The following is a 9775-nucleotide window of genomic DNA, read 5'->3' as shown; positions in this document are numbered from 1 at the left end:
ATGAACCAAGTGATGAAAATGAAAGTGAACATGTTTGGAATGAGGATGATGGTGGACTTTTTATTTGTTTTGTTTTTTTTCACACATTTTCATTCAAAAAAAAGTTTTTCCAACATTTTTAAATTTAGTCTGTTCTTCTCCTGCTGTAGAAAAAATGAAGTAAACAATACTTCATTGTTATGTTAGAATTATATGAAATAATTCATAAAAAGCAACAGAGTAATTTGTAGAATGGCTGCATACCTGAGTTTATCCAGGTGTATCTGGACTTCATTCTGACGCCTATAAAGCCTCAGCATTGAGGAGGTGAATTCATTTAAATAAAACAGATTTTAGTGACACTGTATATTGTTCACATAAATAAATTTTTTAAAAATATTTATTTTGTACGCAGATCTTTATGGATGTGTTTTGCTGGAAATGTCTTTTTTGTATTTATTTATAGCGGGATTGTCTTTATTTCCCTTTTTTCTGCCTAAAGATTTTTATTTATGGAGGGAAATTTAAGAATAAAATTATGAAATATATGATTTAATAGGAGAAACATATGCAAAACTTAACCTGCAGAACATAATATGAAAGTAAACTAAGAGTCAATTTCAGCTGAATTTGGATTCCGATAGATCGAGTAGAAACGGAAAAGAACCGGATGAAACAACGAAGTGATAATCAATAACTTATTTTCTGACGTAAGATCAAAATGGTCCCAAACTACGAAACCTTTTGTTTGCCTTGAGGCTCCATAGTTGACGCTGTACCGTAAAAGATCAAGAATTATTTTGGCAAATGCATCATAAATGCATCATAAATGCATCATAAATGCATCATAAATGCATCATAAATGGATCCCGCTGACAGATTCGCTTCCTTATAAACACAGTTTGCCGTCGGCGTCATTTAGAAACAGTTCTTGTATCGGTCGGGTTTTGGTCTCTGGGCTTGATGAACGCTCCAGCGCATGGTGTTGCCGGACCAGCACCACTCAGCAGCGCTGTCCGGCCTTTTGGACTGTTTCTGTGGACTGTTATCATTAAACATCTTCTTTTCTCTTCATCCTGCCGCTTCGTCTGCCTCACCACCTCATCCATTAATTCGTCAACTTCCGCTGCTCCATGTAACAACATAATGTAGAAGTTAAACCATGATTTTTATTACTGTTATTTTTTATTATTTTTAATTTCATATCATACACACTGGAAAACTAAATGTTCTTTGTAATCACACATTTGTGTTTAGAGTAGATAGTAAACTACTGATAACTGAAACTATAGTTTATACACTGTAAAAAGTGTGGCCTGGCTTAAATTAAAAAAATTGATGTCCATTTGTTGCATCTAAAATATTTGACTTCACAGAATCTAAATAAAGTGGTTTGGTACAACATGACTATTTAATTTTGACTCAAACCATATTACTTTATTTGACCCAATATTAATTCTTCACCTTTATCCAAGTTAAATTATTTACATTTCAGTTTTGGAACCAAACTAAAATATTGAAATTGAACCAATCAAATATATATACATTGCACCAAACTAATATTCAGGCATTAACACCAGTTAATTCATTGGGACCATGAAAGTCTTTTTTTTATATTTCATAAACTTGGTTTCAAAAACAATTTGCATCACTCACATCACACTTAACACACTCCAGCAACAGTTTTTTTTCAAAGTTATTTATTCCTCAAGTAAAAAAGGACAAAAAAAAGTTGCATGTTCAGACAAATATAGACATGTCATTGTTGCTCTATATCAGAGCAATGAAATAAAGACAATATGGCTTACCAAGCTAAATTAAATGGATGGAAAGCATCCACTGTTGTTGTACTGGTCAAACACATCTGAACTTGAAGGAATGTTGCATCTCTAAACATCATCAAAGAACTAACATTCCAACAAAAGCATCCATGAAAGTGACCCCGTGAGCCTGTATAACAAAGTGCTGCTGAGGTGGTCTACCTCTTAAATAGAAGCCAGTGGCAACTACACGCACACATTGCTAATGTGTGTGCTTACACACAAATATACACTACTGTGCAGTTTTGAGTTCACCACTGAGTTTGCGAATCTTGGAAGTCATCTTGTTGGAACCAAGCTCCATCAGGATCTTCTGAAGGGCCTCAAAGGTGAACCTGAAACCCTGTGGATACTCCATGTTAAGCGCATAGCAAAGTCCAAAGAGCATTGCCACTCCGGCTGCAAGAGAAGGCAACTCATTGAGGACTTCCACACCATCAATGACAATCCTAACGTCTTGGGGCTGCTGTAGAAGGCTTGAATTCTCTCTGAAGACGAAGACTGCCATGATGGTCCTCTCCAGCTCCTGCTCAGCTTGATCTTTCTGGGAGACCTGAGGCAAAATATACGAAATATGCAACTGAACAACTGCAGTCTGGCACACCTCATTAATCACTATATACTGTATAATGGCATAGGTGGTCTGCCGTGATGAATAAAGTTGAATCATCATTGTGACAGAAAATATCTGGACATACCATGTATTCCTTTATAAGGTCCTCAACACGTTCTCCCAGGTAGATGATGAGAGCTCTGAGGATACACTCCCTTCTGAAATCTGCATCAGCACCCTTTAGGGACAATCAAAATGGTTATTATGCGATGTGTAGACTAGTCTAGCAACTTCATTTACAGCTGTAGCCGAGACTAAATATGTATGTTCTAATTTAAGTAAAAGTGAAGCTAATTTCAGTTCAACTTCCTTTTCCAAATCTCTTGACTCTTCAGTGGTTGGCTCTATTTCTTCATTCAAGTCATAGTCAGATGGATTGGAAATGAGTGACGTGACAACTATTCCACTTTTAAAGTCATTAATGGTGCATGGCCGATGTTTTCTCCATTTATGGCTCCGGAAACTGCTGTATATGTTGGTTTTGTATGAGCAACCATCAAACATACATGGGACTACTTCATATTTTCTCAGATGTTCATAGATATGTTGGAAAAAAACGTGCTCAGTAGAAAGCTGATTGTTTCCACAAATGTAACACTTGAAAGAAGAGTGTCTTTGTTGGGACTCCAGAGAAGGATGATTTCTAGAGAGATGTTTCTGAAGACCATTCCATGTCTTGGACGAACAGGGACATTGTGCGTGGATGCATGGATAGGGACGCCGCCTACCGTGAAACCGATGGTCAATTCTCAAGTGTTTCAGTATCTCAGATCTTCTTGAAAAATGCTCGCTGCATTCTTTGCATTTCCACATCCAACCTGAAAAAAGGAAAGCAGACCAGTAAATATTTAGAAAGTGCAATGAACAGAAATCTTAGTTTGTTTAGTTTTAATGACAGTCTGGTAATCTATATACCTAAATACAATGTTGAGTCTAGCGGTAGTAAAGAACATTGAGCTGCATGTTTTGTATAAACTAAGATATACACAGAAATTCATTCATTCAACATCATTATAGCTACTACTGTGCTCTTACAATCAGAGCCACCCTAATGTAAAAATGACTGCAGGCAAATGCAACACTTGGCCCCCCCTCCCCTTCATTAGAGATTTGCTTTAATAGAGTAAGCTTGGTTGAAGTTGGCATGTTCACTTTTTGAAGCACTCTGCCTGCCACACTGATCTTGCAGACCACTTCGACTGAAATAAAATTAATTAATTAATTAATTAATTAATTAATTAAATCGTTTGGTCCACTTAATCTCGTCTCCACATTCATTTGGTTTTTCTGAACGTTGCAACCCAACAGTTTTGCTGGCTCACGCGTGCGAAGTCACACTTCATAAGATACCTGCCAGCATGCCATGACATATCTCTGAAAACACAAAGCATTCGGAAAATGCAAGGAGATTCGCTTACCGAGAGCATATCCTGTGCAACCGTTTTAACAGTTGGACAAACCAGCATGGCGAACACTGGGAAACATCACCTACAGTGTTGTATAAAGTACTGAAATCTCAGAGTCAAGTAAAAGTACAAGTACCTCTCCAAAATACGACTTTGGTAAAAGTCGAAGTCACTGACTGAAATGTTACTTGAGTAAAAGTCTTAAAGTATCTGAAACGTCTTGTACTTAAGTATGGAAATTACTGTAAAAATGGATGTACTCAAGTAATGTAATGAAAAGTACAAGTAAAAAGTAAAACAAGGCAAGTGTGAATGACATTTCTTATATTTTGGTAAACTTGTCAAATAAACTTAAAATAATGTACCCAACCAAGTGCAGGCAAAATGAAACCTGCTAATAAATTGTTCCAGTTTTAAAGAGTAGCGCATGTTAATGGTTTGTGGTTTTGAACTTGCATGCCTTTCCTATATTCGTTAAATTCAGTCTAAATTGCTATCGCTATGGCTTCTGTCCCCCATTGAACTAGGGTGACCAGACGTCCTCTTTTTCCCGGACATGTCCTACTTTTCAGACCTAAAAAGATGTCCGGGGGGAATTTAAAAATTGTCCGGGATTTTGGTCAACTGCCTCAAACACATTACATAGCTTACAGTGCATTATAGGGCACGGCGCTGCGTGTCACGTAATCCCTGAGCCGCGTCAGTGCGGGCAGCACTCTTCTGTGTTCGTCCCACCCTCCCACACACCCGCTGTACGGTGTTCTGATTTCTGATTTCCCCAACAATGGGAGAAGCGAAACAGGTGTATCCTATTGGAGGTGATGAACAAGCCCAGGCAAGTAGGCTACGGACTTTGTTCGGTAGCCTACTTGCTACTTGCTAATCAGTAGGTGGGATCAAAACACTTTGTTTCTCTCTCTCGCTTTTTTGTAACGAGTAACTAAACCACACATTGAAAATGTATCGGAGTAAAAGTACGCAATTAAGTTCGGAAATGTAGTGAAGTAAAAGTGAAAGTCATCAAAAATTTTCCATACTCGAGGAAAGTATGAAGTACTCCAAAATATACTTAAGTAAAGTAGTGAAGTATTTTTACTTCGTTACTATACAACACTGATCCCTACCATACCATACAAGTATAATGCATGCACAAAACACCATTAATTTTCAACGGGCCTCGCTACCATTAACAAACTGGGACTTTACAATCATAGTGGTATAAACACACTAGACTAACTAATTGCTAACATGGCTTAACATGTGTTGAGTTAGTCAAATTCACGGTGTAGCCGAGCTAACCGTGGTGGAAGCTAGTGATTGGTAACGAATTATGCCTACCTTGATTAATTCCAGCTACAACCGAACAATGTACACATAGTTATATTTCTCGTGAAATACGTGTAAGTTAAGAAATTACACCACATTTAACCCGGCGAAAAAAGAAAGCGTTTACTGGGATACACACATTTAGGCGGGACATTCAGCTTGCTAACCAGGTGACATTAACTCAGTCTTTTGCATTAATACAATTGTAGGCTTGTTAAGACACGTCTACATCCGCTTAGTTTAGTACTTACCGCAGGTTTATTCTTTGACGTGCTGGGACGTTAATCATTCTTTCTTAACCGTCTTAACGGACGAAGCTCTCCAAGCACTTCTCCCCCACTTCTTCTCACGTGACTCAGATTGAAAATATGACATCATTTCCTTTCAGCGTGTTTTGAGAGGAACCAAAATATTTGCTTTCTTTCCTTCAGAAGTGTTATTAATTCAGTCTGAATCAAAATTGACACCTCAGAATGCAAAAAAATAGACTTTCACAACCAAGTTAATTATTTTACAATGTTTTCAATGGTAGTTATTAGCTTGAATGAACAACTCTGTGCTTCACTTTTTCCAGTGTAGTGAAAAGCAGCTAAAATCTCATGAATTGCATTTTATGATTCTGCCAGCGTCTCTCCGTCCTTCATTAGATGAGTTATTAACTCAGCTGGTTCTTCTAATCGACCCAGAAGGAACCAGAACTCTGGCGGAGGAAGCAGATCAGAACAAAAGTTCTGTTTATGTTCCAGTCAACATATTATGATAATTAATATATTATTATTAATAAAATATTATAATAACAAATCATAATATTGAAATTCCCCTCACCTCCTCGACACCCAGTTTAATATTTGATCATTTTCATTCATTCATTCATTCATTCATTCATTCATTCATTCATTCATTCCTGTTTTCTACATTTTGTTGAGCTTCAGTTTTCTCCATAAATACATTTGATTCATATTTCCATCAGCATTATTTTCTGATGAAGTGATCAGTATTCAAGTTCTGATCAGTTAATAAATGATCAGAGTCTCTGATTAATTTTATAAATATTGAGTTGAATCCATGTAACAACAAATCTAAATATTTCAAAAACCCAGAAAAATCTAAACCATTTAACTCATTAAATCTTTTGTTCACCAACCTGTGAAGAAATAATCTGAGTTTCTTGGTTCGTCTGTAATCTCAGGATTTTGCTCCAACCTGCTAGAAAGTTAAGATTTTAAAATTTATTTGATTTAAACAAACATCAAGGAATAAATGCACATAAAGAAATCCTGGTGAATTATTTCTCCAGTGTGAAAAATATAACTTGGTGTTGAGAGTTTTAAAAAAGAACTGTTCTAAATCTGTTAAAAATATGAAGAAATTAAAATATAAAGGATTTTATTTCCTTGAATAAAACTGGTTGTAATGAAATCTGTAAAACTTCAGCAGCTGGAACATTTTATTCATCACGTCCAGGAGGCTTCCTGTACCTGCAGGGTCCTGAACAGCTCCCCAGTCCTCCCAGTCCTCCCAGTCCCCCCAGTCCTCCCAGTCCTCCCAGTCCTCCCAGTCCCCCCAGTCCCCCCAGTCCTCCCAGTCTTCCCAGTCCCCCCAGTCCTCCCAGTCCTCCCAGTCCCCCCAGTCCCCCCAGTCCTCCCAGTCTTCCCAGTCCCCCCAGTCCTCCCAGTCCCCCCAGTCCTCCCAGTCCTCCCAGTCCCCCCAGTCCTCCCAGTCCTCCCATTACCCCCAGTCCCCCCAGTGCCCCCAGTCCTCCCAGTCCTCCCAGTCCCCCCAGTCCTCCCAGTCCTCCCAGTCCTCCCAGTCCGCCGGCCTCTGGACGCAGACTCGTCGTCTCATCCTTCACCTCTGCAGCAGGAAAAGAGTTTATTCAGAAAAAGCATCAAACATTTTGGCTGAAATCAAACAGACTGAAACATGTTTCAGAAAATAAGTGCAACGTTACACAGAAATGAATCTGAATATTTGAACCCAGTAATATTTTAAACATGATGAAAGGATTCCTGAGGAAATTATTGGTGGATAATTTAAATGTTATGATTTTATCAGATTAAACTGAACCAGACGTTCAGACATTTATTGATTCATTGTGAAGAGGAAGAGGAGCTGCTCTTCCTCGTCTGTGGAGCTGCTGCTGAATCTAATAAAGTTTATGATCATTTATTCATCTCACCTGCAGGAAGGAAACTTTCAGGAGCAGGAACAGAGGAAACTCAGCTGGAGTTCAGGAAAGTCGACTGAAACCAGGAGATGAAATCCTGGATTAAAGGTCCGGCTGAAAACGGCTGATTTGGATATCAGTTTATTAAAATTAGCTCTGGTTGGTTATCAGACAAACGGGCTTTGTTTGAGCCGTAACAGCTGGTTGGAGGCAGGAAGTCAAACTTTTACAGCTCAGTTATTTTCCAAATTAAAGTTTAAAACTCACTCTGTAATCTGGATTATTGTATTAGCTTTGAAACATTCTCATAGGACGGAGATTATTTCAGTGTCAGTTTGCTGTCGTACAGGAACTGGAACCTAAACCCCCGGAACCCCTAAGGAGGAAATAAGAGCTCTCTTTCTGGAAAGTTTGATGGAAGGATGACATTGTTTGGTCAGACTGTTAGCCTGGCTCCTTTAGCTCATTTCGGTTTATTTAGTTTTGTTTATTCACATCTTTCTAATTTCCATGGTAACATGATTCCTGAATGGTTTTTGATCCTGTTTCCAGTTCTAAATAAAAAATGTATTTAATCTGTTCTGCCTGCTTAAATAAAGGTTAAGTCTTTTATATTTTTATTATTAGTTTTCCGATAATTCACACATTTATTCACCACATTAAAACTCTCAGATTTCCACACAGAATGAAAACCTGCTGAGTCACCATCCAGAAAATAATCTGATATTTGAACAGAAACCTGAAAATGTTTTTGTCTCACATGGAGTCAGAATAACTGCGTCTCGTTTCAGGTCAGTTGGGATTTTTACGCTTTTGTTAGGTTGATGAAAGCTTGTGGGCAGAACACTAGACAGCTGCATATCATGAGAGGCAGAACTTTAACTAGGACAGATAGGCAAAGTGCTTCAGCGGCCATCCTGCAGGCTGATACACACACACACACACACACACACACACACACACACACACACCTTCACACACACACACACACACACATGCGGTTGCAGACTCAGATCGGTCGGATCAGAAGCTGCCGGTTGGTTCTGTAGATGTTGAGGTCGACCATCAGCCTCTGACTCTTCTTACTGGGGAAACTGGACCAGATCAGAACTTTGGTCCAGTTTCTTCTTCAGAAACGTTTTGATCTGATGTTGAGGTTTCATGATGAAACTCAGAGTTTCTCCATGTAACTGATCGTGATGCTCTTAGCCAACATTCATTCTCAATGAAATAATTCAGCCTGGATTCTGGTCTAACATTACATCAATATTTTTATCATCAGGTTTGCTGTCATAATTAAGGAAGTTATGATCAGTGATTGCAAAGTTCTTCCTCGTTAATAAATTAAAAAGATTATTTATTGCTGGTTTTTCATTCATTGAACTTCTGATCATTTTCTATAACGTATTTTTGCATCGATCTGTTGAATCTAATCATTCTCTGATCAGCTGTGATCAATGGTCCAGAACGGAGCAGCGCCTGGATGAGTTTCTGTGATCTGAGACTTTCATCCTCTGGTCCTGGAAATGTTCTGCAGCTGGTAGAAGGCCCACTTTGGAACCGGCTTTATGTGGCTCTGAAGGTTCATCACTACACCCAGAGTTCATCTCTAGGTTTTGACTGAAAACATGTTGGGAAAAGTTTTGGTTTCAGCAGTAAGTCAGCATCAGACTCTTCTGATGTGTAAACAAAGATAACAAGTCATAATCCGTTGTCCTCCATGTTTCCTCAGATTACTGAGGAGCCGAGGGAATGGTGGGATAGTTCAAACATGAAGCGACCAGGAACCCGTTATCTTCCAGAACTGAAACCTACCTGGAGTTCCCAGAAGATGTCCAGACATGGCCAAGGTAAGGAAGGCTGAAACCCGATAACCTCTGAACACAAGAGCTGAAACATCCAGACTGGACTGAAGCAGATCTGAAGACAGATTTCTCAAAGGTTTTATGGACCGATGAGATGAGAGCGAACCTTGATGGACCTGTGGATGGATCAGCGATGGGCACAGAGCTCCACTTCACATCAGATGCCTGCATGGTGGAGGCGGGGTTATGGTACGGGCTGCTGTTATTAAAGATGACTAGTTGGACCTTTTCGGGTTGAAGATCAACTCAAAATCAACTCCCAAACCTACAGCCAGTTTTTAGAGGACTGTTTGTTCAAGCAGTGGTTCAGGAAAAAGACTCCTTGATTCTTATGCAGGACGATGATCCATAACATGCATCAAAGTAATCAGCTATGTGGCCGACCAGTAAAGGCCTTAAAGATGAAAGAATAATGAAGTTCCCTTTCACCAGACCTAAACCCCACTGAGACCCTGTGGTCCTTCTGAAACTGGAGATTTACGGTGATGGAAACCAGAAAACGTCTCTGAACTGGGAGGCTGTGGTTGCTGCTGCACCAAACGCTCTCAGATCAGATTATGACCTCAGATCAGATTATGACCTCAGGTCAGATTATGACC

General features: G+C 39.1%; 1 long non-coding RNA gene across 1 annotated transcript; it reads right to left on the bottom strand.

Moving 5' to 3' along the window:
• Positions 1–1668: 1668 nt before the first annotated feature.
• On the bottom strand, positions 1669–5664 carry LOC116729226 (uncharacterized). Its single transcript, XR_004341110.1, has 4 exons — positions 5396–5664; positions 3141–3230; positions 2498–2590; positions 1669–2352 (listed from the first exon to the last, which is right to left on the bottom strand). It is a non-coding gene; the product is annotated as an uncharacterized LOC116729226 (long non-coding RNA).
• Between the last annotated feature and the right edge of the window lie 4111 nt (positions 5665–9775).

The sequence above is a fragment of the Xiphophorus hellerii genome, chromosome 12 (assembly GCF_003331165.1).
Source record: "Xiphophorus hellerii strain 12219 chromosome 12, Xiphophorus_hellerii-4.1, whole genome shotgun sequence".
NCBI classification, from domain to species: domain Eukaryota; kingdom Metazoa; phylum Chordata; class Actinopteri; order Cyprinodontiformes; family Poeciliidae; genus Xiphophorus; species Xiphophorus hellerii.
The sequence above is the reverse complement of the archived record's forward strand: the minus strand, read 5'-3'. Positions and strand labels throughout refer to the sequence as shown.